The sequence below is a fragment of the Salvelinus alpinus genome, chromosome 19, assembly GCF_045679555.1.
Source record: "Salvelinus alpinus chromosome 19, SLU_Salpinus.1, whole genome shotgun sequence".
NCBI lineage: Eukaryota > Metazoa > Chordata > Actinopteri > Salmoniformes > Salmonidae > Salvelinus > Salvelinus alpinus.
The window spans coordinates 6,836,822-6,855,287 of record NC_092104.1 but is presented as its reverse complement, the minus strand read 5'-3'; the positions used below and the strand labels follow the sequence as shown (position 1 = coordinate 6,855,287).

Here is an 18,466-nt window from a genome sequence, read left to right as displayed (position 1 = left end):
CAGTAGGTAGTTAGACCAGTAACAGTAGGTAGTTAGACCAGTAACAGTAGACCAGTAACATTAGGTAGTTAGACCAGTAACAGTAGACCAGTAACATTAGGTAGTTAGACCAGTAACAGTAGATAGTTAGACCAGTAACAGTAGATAGTTAGACCAGTAACAGTAGACCAGTAACAGTAGGTAGTTAGACCAGTAACAGTAGGTAGTTAGACCAGTAACAGTAGGTAGTTAGACCAGTAACAGTAGGTAGTTAGACCAGTAACAGTAGACCAGTAACAGTAGGTAGTTAGACCAGTAACAGTAGATAGTTAGACCAGTAACAGTAGACCAGTAACAGTAGGTAGTTAGACCAGTAACAGTAGGTAGTTAGACCAGTAACAGTAGACCAGTAACAGTAGGTAGTTAGACCAGTAACAGTAGGTAGTTAGACCAGTAACAGTAGACCAGTAACAGTAGATCAGTTAGACCAGTAACAGTAGACCAGTAACAGTAGATAGTTAGACCAGTAACAGTAGGTCCAGTAACAGTAGACCAGTAACAGTAGGTAGTTAGACCAGTAACAGTAGACCAGTAACATGTAGTAGACCAGTAACAGTAGACCAGTAACAGTAGGTAGTTAGACCAGTAACAGTAGGTAGTTGACCAGTAGTTAGACCAGTAACAGTAGACCAGTAACAGTAGGTAGTTAGACCAGTAACAGTAGACCAGTAACAGTAGGTAGCTAGACCAGTAACAGTAGGTAGTTAGACCAGTAACAGTAGGTAGTTAGACTAGTAACAGTAGACCAGTAACATTAGGTAGTTAGACCAGTAACAGTAGGTAGTTAGACCAGTAACAGTAGACCAGTAACAGTAGGTAGTTAGACCAGTAACAGTAGACCAGTAACAGTAGGTAGTTAGACCAGTAACAGTAGGTAGTTAGACTAGTAACAGTAGACCAGTAACAGTAGGTAGTTAGACCAGTAACAGTAGACCAGTAACAGTAGGTAGTTAGACCAGTAACAGTAGACCAGTAACAGTAGGTAGTTAGACCAGTAACAGTAGGTAGTTAGACCAGTAACAGTAGGTAGTTAGACCAGTAACAGTAGGTAGTTAGAACAGTAACAGTAGGTAGTTAGATCAGTAACAGTAGGTAGTTAGACCAGTAACAGTAGACCAGTAACAGTAAGTAGTTAGACCAGTAACAGTAGACCAGTAACAGTAGGTAGTTAGACCAGTAACAGTAGGTAGTTAGACCAGTAACAGTAGGTAGTTAGACCAGTAACAGTAGGTAGTTAGAACAGTAACAGTAGGTAGTTAGATCAGTAACAGTAGGTAGTTAGACCAGTAACAGTAGACCAGTAACAGTAGACCAGTAACAGTAGGTAGTTAGACCAGTAACAGTAGATAGTTAGACCAGTAACAGTAGGTAGTTAGATCAGTAACAGTAGGTAGTTAGACCAGTAACAGTAGGTAGTTAGACCAGTAACAGTAGGTAGCTAGACCAGTAACAGTAGGTGGCTAGACCAGTAACAGTAGGTAGTTAGACCAGTAACAGTAGGTAGTTAGACCAGTAACAGTAGGTAGTTAGACCAGTAACAGTAGGTAGTTAGACCAGTAACAGTAGGTAGTTAGATCAGTAACAGTAGGTAGCTAGACCAGTAACAGTAGGTAGTTAGATCAGTAACAGTAGGTAGTTAGACCAGTAACAGTAGGTAGTTAGACCAGTAACAGTAGGTAGCTAGACCAGTAACAGTAGGTAGTTAGACCAGTAACAGTAGGTAGCTAGACCAGTAACAGTAGGTGGCTAGACCAGTAACAGTAGGTCACTAGACCAGTAACAGTAGGTAGTTAGATCAGTAACAGTAGGTAGTCAGACCAGTAACAGTAGGTAGTTAGACCAGTAACAGTAGGTAGCTAGACCAGTAACAGTAGGTCAGCTAGACCAGTAACAGTAGGTCGCTAGACCAGTAACAGTAGGTAGCTAGATCAGTAACAGTAGGTAGTTAGATCAGTAACAGTAGGTAGTTAGATCAGTAACAGTAGGTAGCTAGACCAGTAACAGTAGGTAGTTAGACCAGTAACAGTAGGTAGTTAGACCAGTAACAGTAGACCAGTAACAGTAGACCAGTAACAGTAGACCAGTAACAGTAGGTAGCTAGACCAGTAACAGTAGGTAGTTAGACCAGTAACAGTAGGTAGTTAGACTAGTAACAGTAGACCAGTAACAGTAGGTAGTTAGACCAGTAACAGTAGGTAGTTAGACCAGTAACAGTAGACCAGTAACAGTAGACCAGTAACAGTAGGTAGTTAGACCAGTAACAGTAGACCAGTAACAGTAGACCAGTAACAGTAGGTAGTTAGACCAGTAACAGTAGGCAGTTAGACCAGTAACAGTAGGTAGTTAGACCAGTAACAGTAGACCAGTAACAGTAGACCAGTAACAGTAGGTAGCTAGACCAGTAACAGTAGGTAGTTAGACCAGTAACAGTAGGTAGTTAGACTAGTAACAGTAGACCAGTAACAGTAGGTAGTTAGACCAGTAACAGTAGGTAGTTAGACCAGTAACAGTAGACCAGTAACAGTAGGTAGTTAGACCAGTAACAGTAGACCAGTAACAGTAGGTAGTTAGACCAGTAACAGTAGACCAGTAACAGTAGGTAGTTAGACCAGTAACAGTAGACCAGTAACAGTAGGTAGTTAGACCAGTAACAGTAGGTAGTTAGACCAGTAACAGTAGGTAGCTAGACCAGTAACAGTAGGTAGTTAGACCAGTAACAGTAGGTAGTTTGACCAGTAACAGTAGGTAGTTAGATCAGTAACAGTAGGTAGTTAGAACAGTAACAGTAGGTAGTTAGACCAGTAACAGTAGGTAGCTAGACCAGTAACAGTAGGTAGCTAGACCAGTAACAGTAGGTAGTTAGACCAGTAACAGTAGGTAGTTTGACCAGTAACAGTAGGTAGTTAGACCAGTAACAGTAGGTAGTTAGATCAGTAACAGTAGGTAGTTAGAACAGTAACAGTAGGTAGTTTGACCAGTAACAGTAGGTAGTTAGATCAGTAACAGTAGGTAGTTAGACCAGTAACAGTAGGTAGCTAGACCAGTAACAGTAGGTAGCTAGACCAGTAACAGTAGGTAGTTAGACCAGTAACAGTAGGTAGTTTGACCAGTAACAGTAGGTAGTTAGACCAGTAACAGTAGGTAGTTAGACCAGTAACAGTAGGTAGTTAGATCAGTAACAGTAGGTAGTTAGATCAGTAACAGTAGGTAGTTAGAACAGTAACAGTAGGTAGTTAGGTCAGTAACAGTAGGTAGTTAGATCAGTAACAGTAGGTAGTTAGAACAGTAACAGTAGGTAGTTAGATCAGTAACAGTAGGTAGTTAGATCAGTAACAGTAGGTAGTTAGAACAGTAACAGTAGGTAGTTAGATAAGTAACAGTAGGTAGTTAGATCAGTAACAGTAGGTAGTTAGAACAGTAACAATAGGTAGTTAGATCAGTAACATTAGGTAGCTAGACCAGTAACAGTAGGTAGTTAGACCAGTAACAGTAGGTAGTTAGACCAGTAACAGTAGACCAGTAACAGTAGACCAGTAACAGTAGACCAGTAACAGTAGGTAGCTAGACCAGTAACAGTAGGTAGTTAGACCAGTAACAGTAGGTAGTTAGACTAGTAACAGTAGACCAGTAACAGTAGGTAGTTAGACCAGTAACAGTAGGTAGTTAGACCAGTAACAGTAGACCAGTAACAGTAGACCAGTAACAGTAGGTAGTTAGACCAGTAACAGTAGACCAGTAACAGTAGACCAGTAACAGTAGGTAGGTAGACCAGTAACAGTAGGTAGTTAGACCAGTAACAGTAGGTAGTTAGACCAGTAACAGTAGACCAGTAACAGTAGACCAGTAACAGTAGGTAGCTAGACCAGTAACAGTAGGTAGTTAGACCAGTAACAGTAGGTAGTTAGACTAGTAACAGTAGACCAGTAACAGTGGGTAGTTAGACCAGTAACAGTAGGTAGTTAGACCAGTAACAGTAGACCAGTAACAGTAGGTAGTTAGACCAGTAACAGTAGACCAGTAACAGTAGGTAGTTAGACCAGTAACAGTAGACCAGTAACAGTAGGTAGTTAGACCAGTAACAGTAGACCAGTAACAGTAGGTAGTTAGACCAGTAACAGTAGGTAGTTAGACCAGTAACAGTAGGTATCTAGACCAGTAACAGTAGGTAGTTAGACCAGTAACAGTAGGTAGTTTGACCAGTAACAGTAGGTAGTTAGATCAGTAACAGTAGGTAGTTAGAACAGTAACAGTAGGTAGTTAGAACAGTAACAGTAGGTAGCTAGACCAGTAACAGTAGGTAGCTAGACCAGTAACAGTAGGTAGTTAGACTAGTAACAGTAGACCAGTAACAGTAGGTAGTTAGACCAGTAACAGTAGACCAGTAACAGTAGGTAGTTAGACCAGTAACAGTAGACCAGTAACAGTAGGTAGTTAGACCAGTAAGAGTAGGTAGTTAGACCAGTAACAGTAGGTAGTTAGACCAGTAACAGTAGGTAGTTAGAACAGTAACAGTAGGTAGTTAGATCAGTAACAGTAGGTAGTTAGACCAGTAACAGTAGACCAGTAACAGTAAGTAGTTAGACCAGTAACAGTAGACCAGTAACAGTAGGTAGTTAGACCAGTAACAGTAGGTAGTTAGACCAGTAACAGTAGGTAGTTAGAACAGTAACAGTAGGTAGTTAGATCAGTAACAGTAGGTAGTTAGACCAGTAACAGTAGACCAGTAACAGTAGACCAGTAAAAGTAGGTAGTTAGACCAGTAACAGTAGATAGTTAGACCAGTAACAGTAGGTAGTTAGATCAGTAACAGTAGGTAGTTAGACCAGTAACAGTAGGTAGTTAGATCAGTAACAGTAGGTAGTTAGACCAGTAACAGTAGACCAGTAACAGTAGACCAGTAACAGTAACAGTAGACCAGTAACAGTAGGTAGTTAGATCAGTAACAGTAGGTAGTTAGACCAGTAACAGTAGGTAGCTAGACCAGTAACAGTAGGTGGCTAGACCAGTAACAGTAGGTAGTTAGACCAGTAACAGTAGGTAGTTAGACCAGTAACAGTAGGTAGCTAGACCAGTAACAGTAGGTGGCTAGACCAGTAACAGTAGGTCACTAGACCAGTAACAGTAGGTGGCTAGACCAGTAACAGTAGGTAGTTAGATCAGTAACAGTAGGTAGTTAGATCAGTAACAGTAGGTAGTTAGACCAGTAACAGTAGGTAGCTAGACCAGTAACAGTAGGTCACTAGACCAGTAACAGTAGGTGGCTAGACCAGTAACAGTAGGTAGTTAGATCAGTAACAGTAGGTAGTTAGATCAGTAACAGTAGGTAGTTAGACCAGTAACAGTAGGTAGTTAGATCAGTAACAGTAGGTAGTTAGACCAGTAACAGTAGGTAGCTAGACCAGTAACATTAGGTCACTAGACCAGTAACAGTAGGTAGTTAGATCAGTAACAGTAGGTAGTTAGATCAGTAACAGTAGGTAGTTAGATCAGTAACAGTAGGTAGCTAGACCAGTAACAGTAGGTAGTTAGACCAGTAACAGTAGGTAGTTAGACCAGTAACAGTAGACCAGTAACAGTAGACCAGTAACAGTAGACCAGTAACAGTAGGTAGCTAGACCAGTAACAGTAGGTAGTTAGACCAGTAACAGTAGGTAGTTAGACTAGTAACAGTAGACCAGTAACAGTAGGTAGTTAGACCAGTAACAGTAGGTAGTTAGACCAGTAACAGTAGACCAGTAACAGTAGACCAGTAACAGTAGGTAGTTAGACCAGTAACAGTAGACCAGTAACAGTAGACCAGTAACAGTAGGTAGTTAGACCAGTAACAGTAGGCAGTTAGACCAGTAACAGTAGGTAGTTAGACCAGTAACAGTAGACCAGTAACAGTAGACCAGTAACAGTAGGTAGCTAGACCAGTAACAGTAGGTAGTTAGACCAGTAACAGTAGGTAGTTAGACTAGTAACAGTAGACCAGTAACAGTAGGTAGTTAGACCAGTAACAGTAGACCAGTAACAGTAGGTAGTTAGACCAGTAACAGTAGGTCAGTAACAGTAGGTAGTTAGACCAGTAACAGTAGACCAGTAACAGTAGGTAGTTAGACCAGTAACAGTAGACCAGTAACAGTAGGTAGTTAGACCAGTAACAGTAGGTAGTTAGACCAGTAACAGTAGGTAGCTAGACCAGTAACAGTAGGTAGTTAGACCAGTAACCGTAGGTAGTTTGACCAGTAACAGTAGGTAGTTAGATCAGTAACAGTAGGTAGTTAGAACAGTAACAGTAGGTAGTTAGAACAGTAACAGTAGGTAGCTAGACCAGTAACAGTAGGTAGCTAGACCAGTAACAGTAGGTAGTTAGACCAGTAACAGTAGGTAGTTTGACCAGTAACAGTAGGTAGTTAGACCAGTAACAGTAGGTAGTTAGATCAGTAACAGTAGGTAGTTAGATCAGTAACAGTAGGTAGTTAGAACAGTAACAGTAGGTAGTTAGGTCAGTAACAGTAGGTAGTTAGATCAGTAACAGTAGGTAGTTAGAACAGTAACAGTAGGTAGTTAGATCAGTAACAGTAGGTAGTTAGATCAGTAACAGTAGGTAGTTAGAACAGTAACAGTAGGTAGTTAGATAAGTAACAGTAGGTAGTTAGATCAGTAACAGTAGGTAGTTAGAACAGTAACAGTAGGTAGTTAGATCAGTAACAGTAGGTAGCTAGACCAGTAACAGTAGGTAGTTAGACCAGTAACAGTAGGTAGTTAGACCAGTAACAGTAGACCAGTAACAGTAGACCAGTAACAGTAGACCAGTAACAGTAGGTAGCTAGACCAGTAACAGTAGGTAGTTAGACTAGTAACAGTAGACCAGTAACAGTAGGTAGTTAGACCAGTAACAGTAGGTAGTTAGACCAGTAACAGTAGACCAGTAACAGTAGGTAGTTAGACCAGTAACAGTAGACCAGTAACAGTAGACCAGTAACAGTAGGTAGGTAGACCAGTAACAGTAGGTAGTTAGACCAGTAACAGTAGGTAGTTAGACCAGTAACAGTAGACCAGTAACAGTAGACCAGTAACAGTAGGTAGCTAGACCAGTAACAGTAGGTAGTTAGACCAGTAACAGTAGGTAGTTAGACTAGTAACAGTAGACCAGTAACAGTAGGTAGTTAGACCAGTAACAGTAGGTAGTTAGACCAGTAACAGTAGACCAGTAACAGTAGGTAGTTAGACCAGTAACAGTAGACCAGTAACAGTAGGTAGTTAGACCAGTAACAGTAGGTCAGTAACAGTAGGTAGTTAGACCAGTAACAGTAGACCAGTAACAGTAGGTAGTTAGACCAGTAACAGTAGGTAGTTAGACCAGTAACAGTAGGTAGTTAGACCAGTAACAGTAGGTAGTTTGACCAGTAACAGTAGGTAGTTAGATCAGTAACAGTAGGTAGTTAGAACAGTAACAGTAGGTAGTTAGAACAGTAACAGTAGGTAGATAGACCAGTAACAGTAGGTAGCTAGACCAGTAACAGTAGGTAGTTAGACCAGTAACAGTAGGTAGTTAGACCAGTAACAGTAGGTAGTTAGATCAGTAACAGTAGGTAGTTAGATCAGTAACAGTAGGTAGTTAGACCATTAACAGTAGGTAGTTAGATCAGTAACAGTAGGTAGTTAGATCAGTAACAGTAGGTAGTTAGAACAGTAACAGTAGGTAGTTAGATCAGTAACATTAGGTAGTTAGATCAGTAACAGTAGGTAGTTAGAACAGTAACAGTAGGTAGTTAGATCAGTAACATTAGGTAGTTAGATCAGTAACAGTAGGTAGTTAGAACAGTAACAGTAGGTAGTTAGATCAGTAACAGTAGGTAGTTAGATCAGTAACAGTAGGTAGTTAGACCAGTAACAGTAGGTAGTTAGACCAGTAACAGTAGGTAGTTAGACCAGTAACAGTAGGTAGTTAGAACAGTAACAGTAGGTAGTTAGATCAGTAACAGTAGGTAGTTAGATCAGTAACAGTAGGTAGTTAGACCAGTAACAGTAGACCAGTAACAGTAAGTAGTTAGACCAGTAACAGTAGACCAGTAACAGTAGGTAGTTAGACCAGTAACAGTAGGTAGTTAGACCAGTAACAGTAGGTAGTTAGACCAGTAACAGTAGGTAGTTAGAACAGTAACAGTAGACCAGTAACAGTAGGTAGTTAGACCAGTAACAGTAGGTAGTTAGACCAGTAACAGTAGGTAGTTAGACCAGTAACAGTAGGTAGTTAGAACAGTAACAGTAGGTAGTTAGATCAGTAACAGTAGGTAGTTAGACCAGTAACAGTAGACCAGTAACAGTAAGTAGTTAGACCAGTAACAGTAGACCAGTAACAGTAGGTAGTTAGACCAGTAACAGTAGACCAGTAACAGTAGACCAGTAACAGTAGGTAGGTAGACCAGTAACAGTAGGTAGTTAGACCAGTAACAGTAGGTAGTTAGACCAGTAACAGTAGACCAGTAACAGTAGACCAGTAACAGTAGGTAGCTAGACCAGTAACAGTAGGTAGTTAGACCAGTAACAGTAGGTAGTTAGACTAGTAACAGTAGACCAGTAACAGTAGGTAGTTAGACCAGTAACAGTAGGTAGTTAGACCAGTAACAGTAGACCAGTAACAGTAGGTAGTTAGACCAGTAACAGTAGACCAGTAACAGTAGGTAGTTAGACCAGTAACAGTAGGTCAGTAACAGTAGGTAGTTAGACCAGTAACAGTAGGTAGTTAGACCAGTAACAGTAGGTAGTTAGAACAGTAACAGTAGGTAGTTAGATCAGTAACAGTAGGTAGTTAGACCAGTAACAGTAGACCAGTAACAGTAGACCAGTAACAGTAGGTAGTTAGACCAGTAACAGTAGATAGTTAGACCAGTAACAGTAGGTAGTTAGATCAGTAACAGTAGGTAGTTAGACCAGTAACAGTAGGTAGTTAGACCAGTAACAGCAGGTAGCTAGACCAGTAACAGTAGGTGGCTAGACCAGTAACAGTAGGTAGTTAGACCAGTAACAGTAGGTAGTTAGACCAGTAACAGTAGGTAGTTAGACCAGTAACAGTAGGTAGCTAGACCAGTAACAGTAGGTAGTTAGAACAGTAACAGTAGGTAGTTAGATCAGTAACAATAGGTAGTTAGACCAGTAACAGTAGACCAGTAACAGTAAGTAGTTAGACCAGTAACAGTAGACCAGTAACAGTAGGTAGTTAGATAAGTAACAGTAGGTAGTTAGATCAGTAACAGTAGGTAGTTAGAACAGTAACAGTAGGTAGTTAGATCAGTAACAGTAGGTAGCTAGACCAGTAACAGTAGGTAGTTAGACCAGTAACAGTAGGTAGTTAGACCAGTAACAGTAGACCAGTAACAGTAGACCAGTAACAGTAGACCAGTAACAGTAGGTAGCTAGACCAGTAACAGTAGGTAGTTAGACTAGTAACAGTAGACCAGTAACAGTAGGTAGTTAGACCAGTAACAGTAGGTAGTTAGACCAGTAACAGTAGACCAGTAACAGTAGGTAGTTAGACCAGTAACAGTAGACCAGTAACAGTAGACCAGTAACAGTAGGTAGGTAGACCAGTAACAGTAGGTAGTTAGACCAGTAACAGTAGGTAGTTAGACCAGTAACAGTAGACCAGTAACAGTAGACCAGTAACAGTAGGTAGCTAGACCAGTAACAGTAGGTAGTTAGACCAGTAACAGTAGGTAGTTAGACTAGTAACAGTAGACCAGTAACAGTAGGTAGTTAGACCAGTAACAGTAGGTAGTTAGACCAGTAACAGTAGACCAGTAACAGTAGGTAGTTAGACCAGTAACAGTAGACCAGTAACAGTAGGTAGTTAGACCAGTAACAGTAGGTCAGTAACAGTAGGTAGTTAGACCAGTAACAGTAGACCAGTAACAGTAGGTAGTTAGACCAGTAACAGTAGGTAGTTAGACCAGTAACAGTAGGTAGTTAGACCAGTAACAGTAGGTAGTTTGACCAGTAACAGTAGGTAGTTAGATCAGTAACAGTAGGTAGTTAGAACAGTAACAGTAGGTAGTTAGAACAGTAACAGTAGGTAGATAGACCAGTAACAGTAGGTAGCTAGACCAGTAACAGTAGGTAGTTAGACCAGTAACAGTAGGTAGTTAGACCAGTAACAGTAGGTAGTTAGATCAGTAACAGTAGGTAGTTAGATCAGTAACAGTAGGTAGTTAGACCATTAACAGTAGGTAGTTAGATCAGTAACAGTAGGTAGTTAGATCAGTAACAGTAGGTAGTTAGAACAGTAACAGTAGGTAGTTAGATCAGTAACATTAGGTAGTTAGATCAGTAACATTAGGTAGTTAGATCAGTAACAGTAGGTAGTTAGATCAGTAACATTAGGTAGTTAGATCAGTAACAGTAGGTAGTTAGAACAGTAACAGTAGGTAGTTAGATCAGTAACAGTAGGTAGTTAGATCAGTAACAGTAGGTAGTTAGACCAGTAACAGTAGGTAGTTAGACCAGTAACAGTAGGTAGTTAGACCAGTAACAGTAGGTAGTTAGAACAGTAACAGTAGGTAGTTAGATCAGTAACAGTAGGTAGTTAGATCAGTAACAGTAGGTAGTTAGACCAGTAACAGTAGACCAGTAACAGTAAGTAGTTAGACCAGTAACAGTAGACCAGTAACAGTAGGTAGTTAGACCAGTAACAGTAGGTAGTTAGACCAGTAACAGTAGGTAGTTAGACCAGTAACAGTAGGTAGTTAGAACAGTAACAGTAGACCAGTAACAGTAGGTAGTTAGACCAGTAACAGTAGGTAGTTAGACCAGTAACAGTAGGTAGTTAGACCAGTAACAGTAGGTAGTTAGAACAGTAACAGTAGGTAGTTAGATCAGTAACAGTAGGTAGTTAGACCAGTAACAGTAGACCAGTAACAGTAAGTAGTTAGACCAGTAACAGTAGACCAGTAACAGTAGGTAGTTAGACCAGTAACAGTAGACCAGTAACAGTAGACCAGTAACAGTAGGTAGGTAGACCAGTAACAGTAGGTAGTTAGACCAGTAACAGTAGGTAGTTAGACCAGTAACAGTAGACCAGTAACAGTAGACCAGTAACAGTAGGTAGCTAGACCAGTAACAGTAGGTAGTTAGACCAGTAACAGTAGGTAGTTAGACTAGTAACAGTAGACCAGTAACAGTAGGTAGTTAGACCAGTAACAGTAGGTAGTTAGACCAGTAACAGTAGACCAGTAACAGTAGGTAGTTAGACCAGTAACAGTAGACCAGTAACAGTAGGTAGTTAGACCAGTAACAGTAGGTCAGTAACAGTAGGTAGTTAGACCAGTAACAGTAGGTAGTTAGACCAGTAACAGTAGGTAGTTAGAACAGTAACAGTAGGTAGTTAGATCAGTAACAGTAGGTAGTTAGACCAGTAACAGTAGACCAGTAACAGTAGACCAGTAACAGTAGGTAGTTAGACCAGTAACAGTAGATAGTTAGACCAGTAACAGTAGGTAGTTAGATCAGTAACAGTAGGTAGTTAGACCAGTAACAGTAGGTAGTTAGACCAGTAACAGCAGGTAGCTAGACCAGTAACAGTAGGTGGCTAGACCAGTAACAGTAGGTAGTTAGACCAGTAACAGTAGGTAGTTAGACCAGTAACAGTAGGTAGTTAGACCAGTAACAGTAGGTAGCTAGACCAGTAACAGTAGGTAGTTAGAACAGTAACAGTAGGTAGTTAGATCAGTAACAATAGGTAGTTAGACCAGTAACAGTAGACCAGTAACAGTAAGTAGTTAGACCAGTAACAGTAGACCAGTAACAGTAGGTAGTTAGACCAGTAACAGTAGACCAGTAACAGTAGACCAGTAACAGTAGGTAGGTAGACCAGTAACAGTAGGTAGTTAGACCAGTAACAGTAGGTAGTTAGACCAGTAACAGTAGACCAGTAACAGTAGACCAGTAACAGTAGGTAGCTAGACCAGTAACAGTAGGTAGTTAGACCAGTAACAGTAGGTAGTTAGACTAGTAACAGTAGACCAGTAACAGTAGGTAGTTAGACCAGTAACAGTAGGTAGTTAGACCAGTAACAGTAGACCAGTAACAGTAGGTAGTTAGACCAGTAACAGTAGACCAGTAACAGTAGGTAGTTAGACCAGTAACAGTAGGTCAGTAACAGTAGGTAGTTAGACCAGTAACAGTAGGTAGTTAGACCAGTAACAGTAGGTAGTTAGAACAGTAACAGTAGGTAGTTAGATCAGTAACAGTAGGTAGTTAGACCAGTAACAGTAGACCAGTAACAGTAGACCAGTAACAGTAGGTAGTTAGACCAGTAACAGTAGATAGTTAGACCAGTAACAGTAGGTAGTTAGATCAGTAACAGTAGGTAGTTAGACCAGTAACAGTAGGTAGTTAGACCAGTAACAGCAGGTAGCTAGACCAGTAACAGTAGGTGGCTAGACCAGTAACAGTAGGTAGTTAGACCAGTAACAGTAGACCAGTAACAGTAGGTAGTTAGACCAGTAACAGTAGGTCAGTAACAGTAGGTAGTTAGACCAGTAACAGTAGACCAGTAACAGTAGGTAGTTAGACCAGTAACAGTAGGTAGTTAGACCAGTAACAGTAGGTAGTTAGACCAGTAACAGTAGGTAGTTTGACCAGTAACAGTAGGTAGTTAGAACAGTAACAGTAGGTAGTTAGAACAGTAACAGTAGGTAGATAGACCAGTAACAGTAGGTAGCTAGACCAGTAACAGTAGGTAGTTAGACCAGTAACAGTAGGTAGTTAGACCAGTAACAGTAGGTAGTTAGATCAGTAACAGTAGGTAGTTAGATCAGTAACAGTAGGTAGTTAGACCATTAACAGTAGGTAGTTAGATCAGTAACAGTAGGTAGTTAGATCAGTAACAGTAGGTAGTTAGAACAGTAACAGTAGGTAGTTAGATCAGTAACATTAGGTAGTTAGATCAGTAACAGTAGGTAGTTAGAACAGTAACAGTAGGTAGTTAGATCAGTAACATTAGGTAGTTAGATCAGTAACAGTAGGTAGTTAGAACAGTAACAGTAGGTAGTTAGATCAGTAACAGTAGGTAGTTAGATCAGTAACAGTAGGTAGTTAGACCAGTAACAGTAGGTAGTTAGACCAGTAACAGTAGGTAGTTAGACCAGTAACAGTAGGTAGTTAGAACAGTAACAGTAGGTAGTTAGATCAGTAACAGTAGGTAGTTAGATCAGTAACAGTAGGTAGTTAGACCAGTAACAGTAGACCAGTAACAGTAAGTAGTTAGACCAGTAACAGTAGACCAGTAACAGTAGGTAGTTAGACCAGTAACAGTAGGTAGTTAGACCAGTAACAGTAGGTAGTTAGACCAGTAACAGTAGGTAGTTAGAACAGTAACAGTAGACCAGTAACAGTAGGTAGTTAGACCAGTAACAGTAGGTAGTTAGACCAGTAACAGTAGGTAGTTAGACCAGTAACAGTAGGTAGTTAGAACAGTAACAGTAGGTAGTTAGATCAGTAACAGTAGGTAGTTAGACCAGTAACAGTAGACCAGTAACAGTAAGTAGTTAGACCAGTAACAGTAGACCAGTAACAGTAGGTAGTTAGACCAGTAACAGTAGACCAGTAACAGTAGACCAGTAACAGTAGGTAGGTAGACCAGTAACAGTAGGTAGTTAGACCAGTAACAGTAGGTAGTTAGACCAGTAACAGTAGACCAGTAACAGTAGACCAGTAACAGTAGGTAGCTAGACCAGTAACAGTAGGTAGTTAGACCAGTAACAGTAGGTAGTTAGACTAGTAACAGTAGACCAGTAACAGTAGGTAGTTAGACCAGTAACAGTAGGTAGTTAGACCAGTAACAGTAGACCAGTAACAGTAGGTAGTTAGACCAGTAACAGTAGACCAGTAACAGTAGGTAGTTAGACCAGTAACAGTAGGTCAGTAACAGTAGGTAGTTAGACCAGTAACAGTAGGTAGTTAGACCAGTAACAGTAGGTAGTTAGAACAGTAACAGTAGGTAGTTAGATCAGTAACAGTAGGTAGTTAGACCAGTAACAGTAGACCAGTAACAGTAGACCAGTAACAGTAGGTAGTTAGACCAGTAACAGTAGATAGTTAGACCAGTAACAGTAGGTAGTTAGATCAGTAACAGTAGGTAGTTAGACCAGTAACAGTAGGTAGTTAGACCAGTAACAGCAGGTAGCTAGACCAGTAACAGTAGGTGGCTAGACCAGTAACAGTAGGTAGTTAGACCAGTAACAGTAGGTAGTTAGACCAGTAACAGTAGGTAGTTAGACCAGTAACAGTAGGTAGCTAGACCAGTAACAGTAGGTAGTTAGATCAGTAACAGTAGGTAGCTAGACCAGTAACAGTAGGTAGTTAGATCAGTAACAGTAGGTAGTTAGACCAGTAACAGTAGGTAGTTAGACCAGTAACAGTAGGTAGCTAGACCAGTAACAGTAGGTAGTTAGACCAGTAACAGTAGGTAGCTAGACCAGTAACAGTAGGTGGCTAGACCAGTAACAGTAGGTCACTAGACCAGTAACAGTAGGTAGTTAGATCAGTAACAGTAGGTAGTTAGACCAGTAACAGTAGGTAGTTAGACCAGTAACAGTAGGTAGCTAGACCAGTAACAGTAGGTCACTAGACCAGTAACAGTAGGTGGCTAGACCAGTAACAGTAGGTAGTTAGATCAGTAACAGTAGGTAGTTAGATCAGTAACAGTAGGTAGTTAGATCAGTAACAGTAGGTAGCTAGACCAGTAACAGTAGGTAGTTAGACCAGTAACAGTAGGTAGTTAGACCAGTAACAGTAGACCAGTAACAGTAGACCAGTAACAGTAGACCAGTAACAGTAGGTAGCTAGACCAGTAACAGTAGGTAGTTAGACCAGTAACAGTAGGTAGTTAGACTAGTAACAGTAGACCAGTAACAGTAGGTAGTTAGACCAGTAACAGTAGGTAGTTAGACCAGTAACAGTAGGTAGCTAGACCAGTAACAGTAGGTAGTTAGACCAGTAACAGTAGGTAGTTTGACCAGTAACAGTAGGTAGTTAGATCAGTAACAGTAGGTAGTTAGAACAGTAACAGTAGGTAGTTAGACCAGTAACAGTAGGTAGCTAGACCAGTAACAGTAGGTAGCTAGACCAGTAACAGTAGGTAGTTAGACCAGTAACAGTAGGTAGTTTGACCAGTAACAGTAGGTAGTTAGACCAGTAACAGTAGGTAGTTAGATGAGTAACAGTAGGTAGTTAGAACAGTAACAGTAGGTAGTTTGACCAGTAACAGTAGGTAGTTAGATCAGTAACAGTAGGTAGTTAGACCAGTAACAGTAGGTAGCTAGACCAGTAACAGTAGGTAGTTAGACCAGTAACAGTAGGTAGTTTGACCAGTAACAGTAGGTAGTTAGACCAGTAACAGTAGGTAGTTAGATCAGTAACAGTAGGTAGTTAGATCAGTAACAGTAGGTAGTTAGAACAGTAACAGTAGGTAGTTAGGTCAGTAACAGTAGGTAGTTAGATCAGTAACAGTAGGTAGTTAGAACAGTAACAGTAGGTAGTTAGACCAGTAACAGTAGGTAGTTAGACCAGTAACAGCAGGTAGCTAGACCAGTAACAGTAGGTGGCTAGACCAGTAACAGTAGGTAGTTAGACCAGTAACAGTAGGTAGTTAGACCAGTAACAGTAGGTAGTTAGACCAGTAACAGTAGGTAGTTAGATCAGTAACAGTAGGTAGTTAGACCAGTAACAGTAGACCAGTAACAGTAGACCAGTAACAGTAACAGTAGACCAGTAACAGTAGGTAGTTAGATCAGTAACAGTAGGTAGTTAGACCAGTAACAGTAGGTAGCTAGACCAGTAACAGTAGGTGGCTAGACCAGTAACAGTAGGTAGTTAGACCAGTAACAGTAGACCAGTAACAGTAGACCAGTAACAGTAGGTAGCTAGACCAGTAACAGTAGGTAGTTAGACCAGTAACAGTAGGTAGTTAGACCAGTAACAGTAGACCAGTAACAGTAGACCAGTAACAGTAGGTAGTTAGATCAGTAACAGTAGGTAGTTAGAACAGTAACAGTAGGTAGTTAGATCAGTAACATTAGGTAGCTAGACCAGTAACAGTAGGTAGTTAGACCAGTAACAGTAGGTAGTTAGACCAGTAACAGTAGACCAGTAACAGTAGACCAGTAACAGTAGGTAGCTAGACCAGTAACAGTAGGTAGTTAGACCAGTAACAGTAGGTAGTTAGACTAGTAACAGTAGACCAGTAACAGTAGGTAGTTAGACCAGTAACAGTAGACCAGTAACAGTAGACCAGTAACAGTAGGTAGTTAGACCAGTAACAGTAGACCAGTAACAGTAGACCAGTAACAGTAGGTAGGTAGACCAGTAACAGTAGGTAGTTAGACCAGTAACAGTAGGTAGTTAGACCAGTAACAGTAGACCAGTAACAGTAGACCAGTAACAGTAGGTAGCTAGACCAGTAACAGTAGGTAGTTAGACCAGTAACAGTAGGTAGTTAGACTAGTAACAGTAGACCAGTAACAGTAGGTAGTTAGACCAGTAACAGTAGGTAGTTAGACCAGTAACAGTAGACCAGTAACAGTAGGTAGTTAGACCAGTAACAGTAGACCAGTAACAGTAGGTAGTTAGACCAGTAACAGTAGACCAGTAACAGTAGGTAGTTAGACCAGTAACAGTAGACCAGTAACAGTAGGTAGTTAGACCAGTAACAGTAGGTAGTTAGACCAGTAACAGTAGGTATCTAGACCAGTAACAGTAGGTAGTTAGACCAGTAACAGTAGGTAGTTTGACCAGTAACAGTAGGTAGTTAGATCAGTAACAGTAGGTAGTTAGAACAGTAACAGTAGGTAGTTAGAACAGTAACAGTAGGTAGCTAGACCAGTAACAGTAGGTAGCTAGACCAGTAACAGTAGGTAGTTAGACTAGTAACAGTAGACCAGTAACAGTAGGTAGTTAGACCAGTAACAGTAGACCAGTAACAGTAGGTAGTTAGACCAGTAACAGTAGACCAGTAACAGTAGGTAGTTAGACCAGTAAGAGTAGGTAGTTAGACCAGTAACAGTAGGTAGTTAGACCAGTAACAGTAGGTAGTTAGAACAGTAACAGTAGGTAGTTAGATCAGTAACAGTAGGTAGTTAGACCAGTAACAGTAGACCAGTAACAGTAAGTAGTTAGACCAGTAACAGTAGACCAGTAACAGTAGGTAGTTAGACCAGTAACAGTAGGTAGTTAGACCAGTAACAGTAGGTAGTTAGAACAGTAACAGTAGGTAGTTAGATCAGTAACAGTAGGTAGTTAGACCAGTAACAGTAGACCAGTAACAGTAGACCAGTAACAGTAGGTAGTTAGACCAGTAACAGTAGATAGTTAGACCAGTAACAGTAGGTAGTTAGATCAGTAACAGTAGGTAGTTAGACCAGTAACAGTAGGTAGTTAGATCAGTAACAGTAGGTAGTTAGACCAGTAACAGTAGACCAGTAACAGTAGACCAGTAACAGTAACAGTAGACCAGTAACAGTAGGTAGTTAGATCAGTAACAGTAGGTAGTTAGACCAGTAACAGTAGGTAGCTAGACCAGTAACAGTAGGTGGCTAGACCAGTAACAGTAGGTAGTTAGACCAGTAACAGTAGGTAGTTAGACCAGTAACAGTAGGTAGCTAGACCAGTAACAGTAGGTGGCTAGACCAGTAACAGTAGGTCACTAGACCAGTAACAGTAGGTGGCTAGACCAGTAACAGTAGGTAGTTAGATCAGTAACAGTAGGTAGTTAGATCAGTAACAGTAGGTAGTTAGACCAGTAACAGTAGGTAGCTAGACCAGTAACAGTAGGTCACTAGACCAGTAACAGTAGGTGGCTAGACCAGTAACAGTAGGTAGTTAGATCAGTAACAGTAGGTAGTTAGATCAGTAACAGTAGGTAGTTAGACCAGTAACAGTAGGTAGTTAGATCAGTAACAGTAGGTAGTTAGACCAGTAACAGTAGGTAGCTAGACCAGTAACAGTAGGTCACTAGACCAGTAACAGTAGGTAGTTAGATCAGTAACAGTAGGTAGTTAGATCAGTAACAGTAGGTAGTTAGATCAGTAACAGTAGGTAGCTAGACCAGTAACAGTAGGTAGTTAGACCAGTAACAGTAGGTAGTTAGACCAGTAACAGTAGACCAGTAACAGTAGACCAGTAACAGTAGACCAGTAACAGTAGGTAGCTAGACCAGTAACAGTAGGTAGTTAGACCAGTAACAGTAGGTAGTTAGACTAGTAACAGTAGACCAGTAACAGTAGGTAGTTAGACCAGTAACAGTAGGTAGTTAGACCAGTAACAGTAGACCAGTAACAGTAGACCAGTAACAGTAGGTAGTTAGACCAGTAACAGTAGACCAGTAACAGTAGACCAGTAACAGTAGGTAGTTAGACCAGTAACAGTAGGCAGTTAGACCAGTAACAGT

General features: G+C 40.6%; 1 protein-coding gene across 1 annotated transcript in view; it reads left to right on the top strand.

Moving 5' to 3' along the window:
• fras1 (Fraser extracellular matrix complex subunit 1) overlaps positions 1-18,466 on the top strand; it is a 229,565-nt gene that overhangs the window by 124,773 nt on the left and 86,326 nt on the right. The window lies entirely within an intron of this gene.